General features: G+C 34.0%; 1 long non-coding RNA gene across 1 annotated transcript in view; it reads right to left on the minus strand.

The window, feature by feature from the left end:
• LOC136843127 (uncharacterized) overlaps positions 1 to 17,244 on the minus strand; it is a 569,863-nt gene that overhangs the window by 465,156 nt on the left and 87,463 nt on the right. The gene's annotated exons all lie outside the window — the stretch shown is intronic.

Raw genomic sequence — 17,244 nt, forward strand, 5'->3', positions numbered from 1 at the left:
TCTCATAAGATTCAAATATTGCACGTTACATTAAGAAATTATTTAAACACCCAACTTCCAAGAAATGTATAGACCTATCATTGTTCTTCTACTACAGCCTCTCTCTCTCTCTCTCTCTCTCTCTCTCTCTCTCTCTCTCTCTCTCTCTCTCTCTCTCTCTCTCTCTCTCTCGACTAAAGCTATCTCATAGTAATCTTTTTAAGCTATCAACTATTGCGGGTTACATTACAAAAATTATTTAAACACCCAATTTCCAAGAAAAGTACAGACCTGTGAAAAAAATTTTAAAAATGTTCCATCAGTAGCTTTTAATTTTAACCGGATGAAAGATTGGTGGTTTAATTCTTCAAAGTGATACGAACGCCCTGTCAAACCTCATAGCGTACCTCCTAAAGCTTCTTTGATATCTGTTTAGACTTTTGAGGAAAAGCCAAATTGAACGTACTGTAAGATCAGAATCCTTCATAGAGGAAAAGGATGAAGAGGATTCGGGAATATTGGCCCTAAACAGTTTCATGATAAGGAGAAGAGGAGAGGAAAGTTAGATGGGAATATAATGAGTTATAATTTGGGTCTTAGGATATTGAGACTATTTCTTACCAATTTTTAATCCTCTAAGATGATTTATGAATTTGGAAGTTGGTCAAGTGACTGTTGGTTTGAAATAGTATTCCGTGGTTGCTGCATTTATATAAAAGTTATTTTCAGAAAATATTCCGTAAACAATAAGAGCCATGTGTTCACAGTTACGCGAACAAGATAATTCTGTTGTAAATTTAACCTTACGTACGATTATGAATTAAACCCTATTTACATCTTAAGTACTGAAACGCTTTAAAGTTCAAAAGAGGAAATTTTTCAGGAGGACCAGCGAAAAAAAAGACAAACACAGAGCGACAGAACCGAAGCTATTTCATCAGACATGGAACGGGAAAGAAATGGGAGCGGATGGCGCGAGTCTCCCTACTCCAGCTTGGTTCTTTAATTAAACTGATCTCGCCGGAATTCTTGCAAATTCTGAGCGAGGTAGAAACCCAGAGATGAAAGAAATGAAGAAACCTGCAACGGATATCCAGTCTTCAAATGGAATCCAGAGAAAGAGGAGGGTGACTCTATCCAATATGTCATATGGTGTTATATTTGAAGGTAACCGGAAAAAATAAGGTGGTTAATACCAGTAACTTCATGTGTTTTTGCCCTGATGATCTGTGATGGAAATACGATGGAGCTCTCCGGTGGGGTTCATTTCCATTTCCCTGCTCTCAGTCGGTATTTACATTATTTGAAAGAAATGCGGATGATATATAAGCTTACCCTACGTGACTTTGTTTATATTATACTTCGGATAAAAGTAGTTACATTTTAGTTGTACTTCAGAAAGTTAGGCCTACACATACCAGTAGCAACAACCACTCTCAGATATTTCTACTTCAATGTACCCATTTTCAAATCATTTCTCCGATTGCTCGAGTACCCTCAGTTATGAGAGGCTCTCGATAAGCTTAGATTGATTTAAGTTAGCTGGACACCACCTATAGCTGTTTAGTGAAGCAAAATAAAAAACTAAACACTTTTAACGCATACTCGTTTATTACGTACCGGACAGTAAATAGTCTTATGATTAAATCAAATACCAAGCACTCCTGGATTGCAGAATATTGGAAATGTTTTTTATATAAATTTTATTTTATTTTCGTAAGTTTGCATCGATGACTTTTCAAATTACCTTTGAAACTTTTGTTTATTTAACGTATTTTCTTTCACATTTGTTTTACACAGCATTAATGCGGATTCTTTACTTTATGTCTATGTATATATTAAAACATCAGTTTATTCTTTTAGGATCTGATGAGGGGGGAAAAAGATTTCCTAAAAGCTTAGCAATAAAAATGCTCGCTACTTCTCAGGTTTTTATCTTTATCTTGAAACTCCTCTTCTCGAGGAATAATCTCTAGGTGACATGGACGACCAGGACTTCCTCTTTACATAACCTCTACTCTTATTACCTCAGCCTCCACAAGGAACTGAATTATCTATAACATTTACTTTGTAACATTGGATATCCTTATAATTTTACAGACGCGTGCGCAGAAAAAAACATACATAAAACAAGTAAAATATACGCATAAGTTCTTCCGTGCAATCGAATTTTCTGTCCGTGGCGGCCTCAGCCACGGCCAATAAAACTCTTAGCTGATGCCCATGAAACTCAGCTACGGTCCGGTGGTGGCCTATGCTGTTGGTACCTATAGCGCTGCCAGAAGTAAGATTATGGCTAACTTTAACCTTATATATAAAAAAAACTACTGAGGCTAGAGGGCTGCAATTTGGTATATTTAATGACTGGAAGTTGATGATCAACACACCAATTTGCAGCCCTCTAGCCTCAGTAGTTTTTAAGATCTGAGGGCGGACGGACAGACAAAGCCGGAAAAATAGTTTTCTTTTACAGAAAACTAAAAATCATGCCGCCGTCTAAAACCTAAAAAGACGTCTCTTTAATTACCTTCGTTTTCATTCTCTTGACTGTTCCGTAATTGGGGATACAGTGTTTGAAAATACGTAAACATTTCCGATTTGTTTTTTTCTGTGAATTCTATCTCCAGATTTCTTAAAAGTGTTTTTCCCCATTATCTGTATCAACACATTTTTTTTTTTAGCTTTCTGTAAAAGAAAACTATTGTCTGTACGTCCGCCCTCAGATCTTAAAAACTACTGAGGCTAGAGGGCTGCAAATTGGTATGTTGATCATCCACCCTCCGATCATCAAACATATCAAATTGCAGCCCTCAAGCCTCAGTAGTTTTTATTTTATACACGGTTAAAATTAACCATAAACGTGCGCCTGGCAACGATATAGGACAGGCCACCACCGGGCCGTGGTTAAAGATTCATGGGCCGCGGTTCATACGGCATTATACCGAGACCACCAAAAGATAGATCTATTTTCGGTGGCCTTGATTATACTCTGTACAGAAAACTCGAATGCGCTGAAGAAACTTCGGCGCATTTTTTACTTGTTTTACATAGAGACAGTCTTTGTTTTGTTGTTATTTGTAAATTCAAGTGTGATCGCTGTACTGATTTATATACGAGAAACTTCGGTTGTTCTTTAAGAACGTTAACTGAATGGCAATGCAACCTCGTCCTATAAGCGTGGGTAATTTGTTCACTCATTTTTGGGCGATTCCAATTCGATTCCAATTCCCCATTTTATTACACATCGCTTCTCGTGTCTTCTTTCGTTTTATCTAAACATTTTTCTGTGGACCTTACATTGACATGATATTGATTTTTATAGATGCATCATAAAAATTTATGCAATAACAAAAAAAGACAACTGAAAATAATTACAGAATGATGAAGAGGTCCAACAAAATAAGCGACTTACAAAATTTTGTCATTAAACAGATTTTAACAATTGTCTTTAAGAATAATTTTACGCTAAATTAGATTAAGGACTCATAAGAATAACATTTATATGGCATGAAAAAAAATTTCAACAAAAAAGACAACAGAAATGAGGCAAAATCATCAGGTTATTATAGTAAAATGCAAGGTAAGATGGTGCTTAAGAATATCCTTTGATATACGTTGTATATGGAAAAAAGCACCTTTGATCCACTTAACCTCCTCCTCCTCCTCCCAATATTCCTTTGTCAAGGAAAGATTTGGCCTATCAACCGCGCGGCCTATTTTTGAAAAAAAAAAAATCACATATTTCACCGGCCTTAGTGGCCTGAGGATTTAAGAATTTACCCAAATAAAAGGTTTGTCAAGGGCCTCTCATTTATTAATACACTACACACACACACACACACACACATATATATATATATATATATATATATATATATATATATATATATATATATATATATATATATATATATATATGTGTGTGTGTGTGTGTGTGTGTGTGTGTGTGTGTGTGTGTATATATATATATATATATATATATATATATATATATATATATATATATATATATATATATATATATATATTTGTGTGTGTGTGTGTGTGTGTGTGTGTGTGTGTGTGTGTGTGTGTGTGTGTGTGTGTGTGTGTGCGCGCGTGTGTCCGTACTCCATTTTCATCTAATTGCATTGGAGGACGTGGATAAGGGGGAACAATGATTAGTAACTGTGGTTGTTTAAATAAAAAAAAAAAAGAACCTGAAAGGTAAAGGCTTTTCGAAAACGAACAACGGATAGATGACATTTTTTTTTTTATGACGAACTCTTATCTTGTGAATCACGCAAAATTTGCATTAGTTATTGTCATTGTCGAAGAAATTTTTTACTTATTTTCAGATCCATCGTATTTTATATCAGGGTACAGAGCCAGAGTAAACCTCTACATTATATGCTAGCATTACTGAAAATTGCAATATTACATTTTCACGCGACATCACGTAAATTGCAATTTCAGCGTAAAACTTTACGTGTTCAGAATTCGAATTTCTCGCTAATTTCACTGGATTTCGTGTTACGCAATATATATTTCTTATGATTACTATTTAATTCTTCGTCATGCTAAGGCATTCTTTTCTAATTTACAGGAAAGTGAATCATGCCTTGCTGTTTTCTTTCCTACGATAATGTGGAGAGACATAGGTCCAAAGCAAGATGGTATGCCCCGTGATGGACATTTTCATCGAAAAATCACCCAGAAATCTAATATTCCTAAGTTAGCGTGAAACTGGAATGAATTATTAAATTAATACTCTTTTTATATAGTGAACAGCAACACAAAAAAAAATACGTATAGTATTCTTTCAAGACACACATTTTGGAAAGATAACGTTGACATAGAAGTTTTGAAATGCTGAAGTTGATTATCTTTTTTAAAAGAAAATTTCTTGCAACAAAATTACAAAGAATCTTGTAGATTCCGAGTGAACTGAAGGCGGTGATTGAATTATCCGACTTCTACCCAACCAGTAGAGGATTGTTCAGAAGAAAAACAAGATCGCGGATTAGGTCAAATGGGAAAACTTAACAGAACTTTGAACGCCCTTATCCACTTCCCACCCTCCCCACCCTCGTAGGAGAACAGTGCGGTCAGTGCACCTCAAGTGGTGCACTGTAGACATTATTAAAGGGTGTTTGCAGTGTCCCTTCAGCCCCTAGTTGTACTCATTTTATAGCATTTTACTTTACCTCCACTCTCGCTTCCTTTCTTCCGTCTTGCTGTCCAAATTTGTAACTCTCATACCGGCTTTCACCTGCAGGGTTTTCTCCCCGTTCAGCCTTTAGATCTTTCTATTTCATCTCCGTCATTTTCTTGCAAACATACATACATGAATACATGCATAATATTTCTACAGTGTCTTAAGCGCTGAATGGACGAAATTCCCCAATACTTTGACAGCCTAAATTTCATAAAATGAAAATCAATTTAAGTTACCCCTAAAAGGAGATAGAACAGTTGAGTAGTGTAGCTTGCCCTGAAGTCTTGTATGTGCAACGTGTGCAACATCTTCAGCCAATCAACATTTGCTTATTTGTTTGCACTTGTGAGTTGTAATTCTCCAAGGACATTATGAGGAGTTTCTTCTCTCTAAGCTATGAGCAGTCACGTGGCCCTTGCTGTAAAAGGACCACACATTATTTAAGCCATATTGCTCTCAGTCAATAGGGATTAAATTTTTAAACGAGCACCAAAGGTCAACTTCTAAAATATTACGTTTAATGAATCGAAATGGGTTTGTTGGCATTGGGAAGGTAATTATGGTTATGTAGAATAAACAGAAAGGAATGTAATGTTAATGAGATTTTTTAGTTTGAAAAGTAGAGGATTTAAAAGTATGTGATATTCAGGTTTTGTAAAATATAAGAAAACAAAAGAAATAAACCAGAATTTAACAGTATACTCAAAACAAAGATATGAAGTCTCAAACTGAAATAAACAAAAATATTAGATAAGTGTTTAGGGAAAAAATGCCACCAAAAATAACATCATCTACACAACTTCCTTCATTACTGGAAGCATATTTACCTAAAAATACGCTTGCAAAATATATCACGCTAATATTTGACGTCTAACGTTTTAGATATATTTTAATATATGTGTAACACGGAATTTTATCTTGAAATTCTGATTTTTATTTAAACATCCAAGATAATATCTGGAGCAGCTAGGCAGGACCCCCTTTATTTCATCTGCGCCCACCACAGTCAGCTTATTTCAATAAAATCATTACGATTTCTGTCCAGAAACCGATCCCCTCCCCCTCCCTGAATCATTCTCGGGGCGCATATCTGTATGAAAGCCTCGTAAGTATTAAATTATTTCCTGTTAAGACTCTGGTTTCCGTTCAGACCTCCTAAATCTTCCTCGGAAAAAATAAATCCTTCACTGTGTCTTTTATTTTGTGTTAGGGCACATAGCTTATCAAAGGACTGTCACCTCACGATACAATATCCCTTTCCTTCAGCCAATATATAGCAATCTGAACTGACACGAGATTCGTCGATGGATGTTTGATAGTTCTGGAATATTTTCGTTTTTACTTTCCCTTTCTCTGTTTTATTTGGGTTTTCATATATACAATGAATTAAAATACAGTCTTAATTGCAGACTTATTAGAAACTGTTCACGGTGATTTAGTGATTACGAGATTTTCTGACTTGGTCCCAGAGTAGTAAAATGAAGTAATTCAACGCCTTGTTGACAGTTTTTTCTAAATTATACCGTGAACCCATGAATAGTCTGCATCGTTAATTCTGATTCTATATGACATCTTCCTGCGGATGTTCAACATCCCATTTATTAAAAAAAAACTCCACCAATCTTACAGGGTGATGAAGCATATTGTCGGATACCGTTAGTGGAAAGGTTTTTTAAAGTTGCCAGAGAATTAAAACCTTTTATATGAAAGAAACCTGAAGAGGACAATAAAAAAAAAAAATAAAATAAAAACACGTTCGAACTTAATATTTCTCACAGTCTTTTGATCCTTAGCATGATATATTTTGCCGCAACACGAAAGTCCATAAAGTTAAGTCTGTCATTTTGGTTAATATAGGTATGAAGTTTTTTCGGTGCAATCGAGTTTTCTTTACAGCTTATTTTGGGCTGCGGCCCATGAAACTTTCAGCCACGGCCTGGTGGTGGCCTGTCCTATAGCGTTGCCAGACGCACAATCATGGCTAACTTTAACCTTAAATAAAATAAAAACTACAGAGACTAGAGGGCTGCAATTTGGTATGTTTGATGAATGGAGGGTGGATGATCAACATACCAATTTGCAACCCTCTAGTCTCAGTAGTTTTTAAGATCTGAGGGAGGACAGAAAAAGTCCGGACGGACAGACAAAGCCATCGAAACGGTTTCCTTTCACAGAAAACTAAAAACGAACTCATTTGTTTTTCCGGACTTCTTTTCATTAGATTACTTAGTAAATCTATCCGGATTTATATAAAAGTTTTTTATACTTGTCTGATTTCCCATATTGGCATCAACTGAACAGACGTAGAGGCACCAATAAACGCAAGAAATCCTACATAAGAGCCAAGCCATTCAAACTCAGGAACCCTAAGAGAACAAAAGGAAAGCGATGTACAAAATTCTAAACAGAAGCTTTGTAATCTTACAGATTTGCTATATAGATATATACAAATATGCTATATGAATCATACAACCTTTGCCCTGGCTTTGGGGAGATTTCGCGGACATCGTGAAGTATTAGAGTAACAAATCCGAGGCCTCCATTTGCACAGAGATCATCGTTACAGCATCTGCAGATATCTGCATGTAGCGTTAGAGGTCCAAGAACCCTCCCTCCGCTTTCTGCGTTAAGATATTGCAAATGTCACGGCAAATCATTCCTGCATCAACGAGTATATTAGCTAATCTCCCAAGACGTCAGTCAGCATTTCCTCTTTCCTGGGGTTGTGTACTTACAGACACATTCTCTCTCTCTCTCTCTCTCTCTCTCTCTCTCTCTCTCTCTCTCTCTCTCTCTCTCTCTCTCTCTCTCTCTCTCACACACACTTTAATTCATCTCTTCTGTCATATATTTTTTTTAATTGCTGCTGGTTTTTGCATTTCATTGTTTATCGTTTTTCCTTAGTACTTATGTTTATCTGCACTTTACTTTTCTTTCTTTCTTCTTGTCATTGCTCTTCTCTTTCTGAACAGACCGGGATTATGTAATAGTTGAATTCTGTATACCATAATGTTATAGCCTCTTGATTACGATAATGTACATGGGGCATATTGATAATTACAAGATTGTAAGTACAGTAACACACACGCATTATATATATATATATATATATATATATATATATATATATATATATATATATATATATATATATATATATATATATATATATACACACATATATATATATATATATTATATAATTTCTGTCTACACATGTGAGGGGGTACACCCTCAGATCGTTTTTACTTCCTATGCCTCTTTTTCTACATAACTGTATCGAGTACCTCTCATGAAACCTCACACATTCATTTACACTGGGAGACGATCTGATCATTCTGATTTTTCATATAAGTGATTCTGTTTGTGGATCACTTCTGTTGAAGTTTTCCTAAGTAATAACCTTTATAACCTCATGTCTTATTCTACTAAGTTTATTAACTGAGAGACACTCAAGATTACTGAAGTAAAGGTGATCTGAAGGAGGATTTTTCCCTAGTGTAAACACAAATTATGTGTGTATATATTATATATATATATATATACACATATATATACTGTATATATATGTATATATATACATATATACTTAAATATATATGCATACATATATATACATACATATATATATGTATGTATATGTATATATATATATATATATATATATATATATATATATATACATATGCTTGTATGTATGTATGTATGCATGCATATAATATTTGTGTGTGTTATTTAACTTATAATTATTGATATGCATCGACTTATATTATCGTAATCAAGAGACTATATTATGTATGGACAAAAATATAAAAGTAGATAGATTTTACAGTAATACTGTTTCTCTGTTGTTTTTTGCTAAATTGAAACACCTGATATTCTACGAGGGTGGATGAATATTGTTGTGTGGGAAGGATGCGAATAAAAGAAAGCGTTATTTGCCCTCCAAGGGTTCATAACAGAACCCATTGTTATGAAGTGTGGGAGATATTAAGAATATTTGGAGAAATTTCTGAGAAATTTCAAAATACCACGGTTTTATTTTATTTTATCTTTTTATATGTTTTTATTTTTGCAGAAACAGCAGTGCATGGTATGGGGTGGCATTCCCTACATACTGAATTTCCACATTTTTATTAAACAATCATTATTTCGCATTACATTACTTTAATTTATGGTACCTTAACAAGAGAGATTAACGTCCTTTGTATGGAGATTCAGTTATCGAATGTCTGAAATTTGAATAACAAACATTATAACATAACTTATTGTTATCTCTTCATTAGTTAAGTATTTGGAATTCGCTATTGGTTACAAATAAAAGTTACAGCGACATTATCATACGCTTACTCATACAAAAATCTACAAAGATGAATGGCTTGCAATCTTTTCCCAAGTATACAATATTTATCATACCCTTGGCATGGGTAGAATCAAAGATAAGAAATAATGGTCAAATCTATATGGATACTTAAGCTTATTTACCTGACATCAATATCATATGTAAAAACATCCTATTCGTATATATAACATAAGGCTCATCAACAAAGCGGCGAAAGCCACCAACACATATTGAGCTCTGTCTTGGAGTTTTCCCTTCACATATATTTGGAGATTATTCATTGTCTATGTTTCACGTTGAAGTGTATGGTCAGATTTATTGTTTTCAACCTTCAAAAGCACTATCTGTATATTTCAGACATCTAAGACTTTTAACCCCGCCAAACCTTCTTTTGCATGAAATAACTGATTTTCATTTATATTAAACACTCCTTCCCTTTTAGGAGTATTTTATTCACTTTGCAAAGCTCATTGCTAATTCAACGTGGTCTTAATCCTTTTACCCTCTTTACTTGCCTTGCAAACTTTCCAGTCATTTTCTTCAAATATTGTCGTATTAATACCATCCCCACTGACTTACAGTATATATTATTACAGCACCTTTCCCATTTTTAACCGAGGAAATTCAACACCATACAAGGTTCATCTCTCCCTGTAAAGCAACAGGCTAAACTGTTAATCTATTACAGTAATTTTTATGTAGAATTATTCCCTTCAAATTTCTATTTCTCTTCTCAAGACATTTAGCTGGGATTTGTCTATTGATCACCTTTACTTTTTGTTTTTGTTTACTTCCTCTATTAATTTCTTGAATATCGAATTATTATTATTATTATTAGTATTATTATTATTATTATTATTATTATTATTATTATTATTATTATTATTACTAAGAGCTTGATGGTGCACGATACACTGTGCTGGAACCTGGCGCTGCCCATCATGTCTCCCATACCGTCCCGATCCCCTACCTAGCCGGCCCCCACCGGGGCGGGCAAACAGGATTGCAGGAGGAGAGTGAATATGTAATGTCTCCCCTACCCTCCTGATCCCCTATCCCGCCCACACCCAGGCCGGACAAACAGATTTGCATGAAGGGGATGGATGTGTCATGTCTCCCCTACCCTCCCGATCCCGTACCTACCATGCGCACTCCCGGGGCGGACAAACAAGAAAGATCCACTCGGATTTTATTATTATAGATTATTATTTTAATAAAACACCATATTTGACAATATGTCAATGGAACAGAAAAAATTAATACACACGCACATAGACACAAACACGCACACACATACATACGAGTACATACATACACCTGTATATATATATATATATATATATATATATATATATATATATATATATATATATATATATATATATATATATACACACACATTTATACATACATACATACATATATATATATATATATATATATATATATATATATATATATATATATATACATATGTAGTATATATATATATATATATATATATATATATATATATATATATATATATATATATATATATATATATATATATATATATATATATATATATATATGTAATAGAATTGTTAAAGTCAGAAGCTAACTGTTTGTTGCCACGTGTATAAAAACAATTTCACAGTATTTTGTAAGTTAATGGATAACGGTATCACAAGTACTGCCTATATGATCAATTGACAGTTGAACACCGAAGGAGTTTAAAGAAAAAATCTGACAGTGGGACAAATCATTTCCTCAGTAGAATGATGGTGCTAATCTTTTACAAAGTGAATGGCAAGGACTATGTCGAGACCGTTTAGGAAACAAGGACTCTAATGGTAGTTCCCTTTTGAATCAGATTTTAGGCAATGTAAAATAGGATGCTTTTTTGAAGATAGCCTAAATAATTGTTATCATTGTACGGAGAAAAGAACCCGCCTCTTTAGACAGTCTTATCTTAAAACGTAATATTCCACAGACCATGCATACATCTAAACCAGAGATCAGTGTTCTTACCATAGAAGAAATAAAATATTATAGGTATGTGGCATGAATAATGCTATATCTTTTGGTAAAATTACTGTCTTACACCGACTACTTGGTCGTCTGGCTGAGCTAAATTATATTTTTCTTAACATCGGCCCTCTGACAATATACTGAGCAGTTAGGCTGCATTTTTTTCGCATTCTAAAATCTTCCGCGAAGATAGTGAATGTAATATTTAAACTGAAGCTATTCTTTAGAATCACTTGGTCTTGTTTGAATTATTGTCTTTACTTTTAGAGTTTCTCGAATCTTGTCACACTCTGTGTTGCTATTAAAAAGTGAACATTTTTTTTGCATCAGTAACTAAATTCATACCTTATTATTCTTGTCCCTGTTCTTGTCCATTTTAAGATGGCCTTCCTCCCTCTCTCTTTCTCTCACTCTGTCTCTCTCTCTCTCTCTCACTTTATACCTGGTTCCTTAGCTGGGTGGTAGCGCGTCTGGCTCGCAATTGGGCGACCCGTACTCGACCCTCGAATGGGATGAGATGGGTCAGATGGTTACTTTCCCTATAAAAGAAAAAAAAAACATTGTGCCTATGTTTACATAAGCAGTGAATTACATACAGAGTTCCTAGTCCCAGTTAAGGTATAGACAGAGAGAGAGAGAGAGAGAGAGAGAGAGAGAGAGAGAGAGAGAGAGAGAGAGAGAGGAAGCGTCATTCCTCTGTCGAAATGTATACCATCAAAATGGTTTTGGCTGGGGGCTAGTATGCGCAAAGAATTCTAAATAAAGAAGTGTAGTAACAAAAGAATGTCTTCTAAAATCAATCTTTCAGTAACTGAACAATAATGAATCCCTTATGGCTTTTCATGTACCTGAATGAAAATAATAATGCAAAAATTTGCTATGCTTTTCAATATCACAATGGCAAAGGCACCACATATTAACTGAAAAGCAGAGGGGGGCTGCTTGGGACAGACATATGCCAAAAACTACTGGCATATTCTAAAAGTCTGCAGACAGTCCACCAGAGGCGAACTTTAAAACTGTCTAAGAAGAACGAATGGCCAGAGTCTCTCTTGTCAAATTAGATTTTCACTAAATAACATGAGCTCACTGAGTTCCTCTCAGTGTCTTCCGTTTAAGTTTGCACATTCTGTACCTGCTGTCCTCACATTTCAGTTGTGTTGGTCATAAGTGATGGGTATATTCGTCTCTGTGGTCACTGCGTCATCTCAGATGCCTTTGGGAAGATGGGGACAATGCAACCAAGGCCTAACACGTCCTTGCTTTTAGGTACACATACGCACACTTTGTTCCATTTTACCACTGCCTTGTATTGTTTTTAGTGCGCTGGATCAATAAATTCTTCTCAGTTCTTGTCCCTTCATATTTCGAATATTTCCTTGCTATCATCTCTTAAAAGATGCATCGGTCCTAAAGTGTATCTTTTTATTCCAAAATGTGTGAAGGGTTACCAGTTTCTCTAGTTTATCTGTAAGGATGCTGTCTTTAAATATTTACTTCCTGACATCCAACATACTTACAGTAAGTTGTCTAGTCAGTGACTAAACTCTAACAAATATATTTGACAGTAATACGTGCCGTCAAGTATATTGTTTTAAAATTGCTGAAATATTATTTCATTGTCTTTATGACTCTATCGTTCCAAGATATTTCTTTTTCTCATGCAAAATTGCTCAACGTCGTGGTTGTCTTTTCCCAACAATGATAAAAATAATTTAGACAAGCGTTAGGAAATATCCCGTTTATTCAGCTTGTCAGATAGAACTTCTTTTCTCACCTTTAGTGCGTTGTGTGCGTTTTGCAGATTCCATCATTCTTATTTTCTGAGAATTCCATAATGTCTCATCTTAAAATTAATCGACTTTTATTTCTCCTTTCTACAAATCTATGGAAGTCTTCTTTGAGATGCTATGGGTAATGATGCTTATAATTAGACGAATTTGTAACATCACTTTACAGTGTCGTGCTCCAAAGCCGTATTAGTCTTTTCATACTGTGTTATAGTAATGTTGATTTACATGAAAATGTAGATTTATCTTTCGTTGATTTTTTCAACAATTTCTATGTCTTCAACATCTCTAACCAATTCTTTGATTTATCATTGTATGCATCACCATTAGGGCAAACATGCACGGAGAGTAAAATATCTATTGACTTGCATTCATTCTATAAAAACAAAATGCTACTCAGCAATGATAGTGTATAGTTAAATTGGAAAAAATGCTTTGACTGTATAATTACTTATTGAAAGAGTTTACAAAAAACTTTGCTCTCTCTTATTTATAAATTTTCGCATTTCATATGTTTTCGCTACTGAAAGCTTAACCTATACAGCGAAAAATATGCAGGAAAAGCATTCGGAATCTAGTTTCAAATCACAGAGAAATGCGAGAAAAGGAAGAGAGTTTACATTTATATATATATATATATATATATATATATATATATATATATATATAAATAGATAGATAGATAGATAGATAGATAGATAAATAGATAAATATAGATATACATATAATAGCATTCGGAATCTAGTTTCAAATCACAGAGAAATGCGAAAAAGGAAGAGAGTTTACACACACACACACAAATATATATATATATATATATATATATATATATATATATATATATATATATATATATATACATATATATACATATATATATATATATAGATAGATACATACATACATACATACATACATAAATATATATGTATGTGTGTGTGTGTATCTATACAGACCCATAGAGCATGAATGAAAAGAGGTTGCCTTAAGAAAATTATTGATCTGAGGATCTGTCTTTAGGCAACGTTTACATATTCTAGTGTTTCTAGTGTTCCTGTCTTAGTTACGAATGTATCGAAAGGAGCTATCTGCTGTAGACTTACGGTTTATTTATTTTTTGTCTGTTTTTTTTAAGAATATTCATACAAGAAAGCAAAAGAGTAAAAGAAAACTAAGTGGCTTACCAGAGATATAAAAAATATAATTAAAGTATGAGGTATGTTTGTGTAGGAAAAATTTTGTAGAGAACACGAAAGGAAGCAGAGGCGTAAAGGACTAATTGAAATATGAATGTAGGAGAGAGAAATATTTCCCAAAATCCTATAGGTATTAATACAAAAATTAACTAACTTCAGAATGGTCCATCTACTTATTTCGCTATCCCTTCCTGTAGAAAAGTAAAATGGTAACATAATAAATCAAAATGATTTGCCTCTCAAAATTGGGACGTAATGTTTTCAATAACAGCTGTGAAATAACTAATGCAAACCATCTGGGTTATTCTACCGGAAGTTTGCAGAGAATTTATTTGACCTTTTCTTACAATATATGTTTACATATTTCAAATCAATTAGCAGAATGCGAATACAGATTTACCAGGCGGAATTTTCGAGAGCCTCAGTCTGTCTGTCTGTCTGTCTCTCTACAAATAAATAAGTAATATATACATTCATATATATATATATATATATATATATATATATATATATATATATATATATATATATATCACACAACGTATGCATTAAATTTAAAAAGGTGAAAATAAAGAAACTGCTGCGAGAGGAGAAAAACGGCATTAAGATCATGGCTGTCGAAATATGAATAGAATATAAACGGACGATCGAGTGAAAATATTTGCCCCTAAAATTTTGCTGTATAAAAGTTATGTATCTCTAAAAGTTAGACACAGTAATTGGATAAGAGAGGGTACAGATACACAGTAGCCGAAACCCATGTATGTGATACGATATTGCATTAAGAGATAATACAATTTAAATATGTTCATAAATATATCAGTACGTGTACCTGAAACAAACATTATATAACGCATCTATGAATGTCAGTATTAAGGTATTATCATATTTAAAGTAATCTGCTCATTTACTGTAATTATCATTCGTGTCTCGCCTTGACACGAGTTACATGATTAACTTTAGCCTTATTAAACAACGTTTTATTTGTAAATTATGTCGACTTATTCGATAGTCGTCCTGAGTGATTAAAAGTAGGGGATTTCCCATTTGTGCTTTTTTTTATCTCTTCCTCCATTACAAGAAATCCTCTTCAATAAGATTATCCAGATTTTGCACTGAGGAATGAAAGGCTTTCATTCTGATTCCGCTAACAGCAAAACTGCTGTCAGCTGTGTCGGATTTCTTCACATTCAAATCGTTGTATAAATTTGACGGACAATCTGATGAAACGAATTTTTCTTTATTTGTATATTTTTTGCTTTAGTATGCTTAAAGTGCGAATATAACTTCATTTTAGTGTTGAGTGACGTTTCCGATATCAGTGTACACTGCCAACTGGGCAATACCAGACATTTTAGCGTGCTTTAAAATGGCACTGTACGTCTACCCGAGTCTTGTAATTTAGTGATTTTTTTCCCACCCCCTTATTTTTTTTCTTTTTGTTTTTACACAAAATGAACGTGCAGCTTACTCATATCATTCCTTTAGTCCAGCTGGACAAAATTACCATGAGATAATTTCTTCTTTGTAATGATGTCACTATCTAAATGAAAAGTATAGTTTTGCATTATATTTTTTACCTCAGAAATAGCTAAAAGATACGTCAAGAATTTGCGGAAGTTGATTTTAGTGCACACGAAAATCTGTGAAATGTACAGACATACAAACAGATACAAACAGAAATACATCTTTGAAGATTGTAACAACTTTTATACAGTTGAGTTCTGTAACCTGTCAATATCTCAGTAGTGATAAAAATAGCATTTAACTTTTAAACAGAATTTCGTAAAATCCAGTAATACCCTGCAATATTAGCATTTCAAAGAATACGCCAAAATAGATTCACTTGTCACACCTATGCTAGAGATCTTAACTTTCATGAACCTCTCAGTTATACTCCTTTTTCTCCCAATTCTTACAAACAACTGCCCTTTCATCTTTGCCTCGCTGAACGATGAAACATCAAGCTTTCTAGCTTGAAGCAAATCAACTATATTTGTCTCTTCAACGCCCATTCTCACCCATATAAACAACAAAAACTACTATTTTAAATCTTATTAGTTTTTGCCGCTATTAATACAGAAATGAGGCTGCAAATTCCATGACCCAGGCCAGTTAGTAACTTTCACACCAGGTACAACTATAAGAATGTTATGCTCTTCCTTGTACAGCATCCCACTAGAACAGGCCCATCTGCCATTCAGGAGTATTTTCTTTTACTAAAGGGTTCATAACCCCTTAGTAGATATTTTCTTCCTTTGGATATATCAAAATTTCATCTAAAATCACTGGCAATTCCTGGTGCAACAACATCTAGATTGTAACAATATTTAGTCCCGTGGTGGTACTTTTCAGCATATAGAGGACTTCTGACATGTAGAGAGTGTTCCCAGCCCCACCCCAAAAGAATTGACAGCCATCCACCAGGCAATCATCGTTCTTTGGATACATTTTTTTTTTTCACATCCCAGACCACTGATACTTCATGGGACAGTAGTGACTAGGTAATACAATAGTAGCAGTCAGTTTTAAATAACTCTCTCTCTCTCTCTCTCTCTCTCTCTCTCTCTCTCTCTCTCTCTCTCTCTCTCTCTCTCTCTCTTTAAAGTCAGTTTTCATTGAAGACTAAAGTACTTTCAGGGATAATCGTTTTGAGATTATTTTGAGTTTATTTTTTCTGTTCTGTACTGTTTCCCTCTTCCATTGTGATACAGGATAAGTTTAAAC

The sequence above is a fragment of the Macrobrachium rosenbergii genome, chromosome 11 (genome assembly GCF_040412425.1).
Source record: "Macrobrachium rosenbergii isolate ZJJX-2024 chromosome 11, ASM4041242v1, whole genome shotgun sequence".
Taxonomy (NCBI): domain Eukaryota; kingdom Metazoa; phylum Arthropoda; class Malacostraca; order Decapoda; family Palaemonidae; genus Macrobrachium; species Macrobrachium rosenbergii.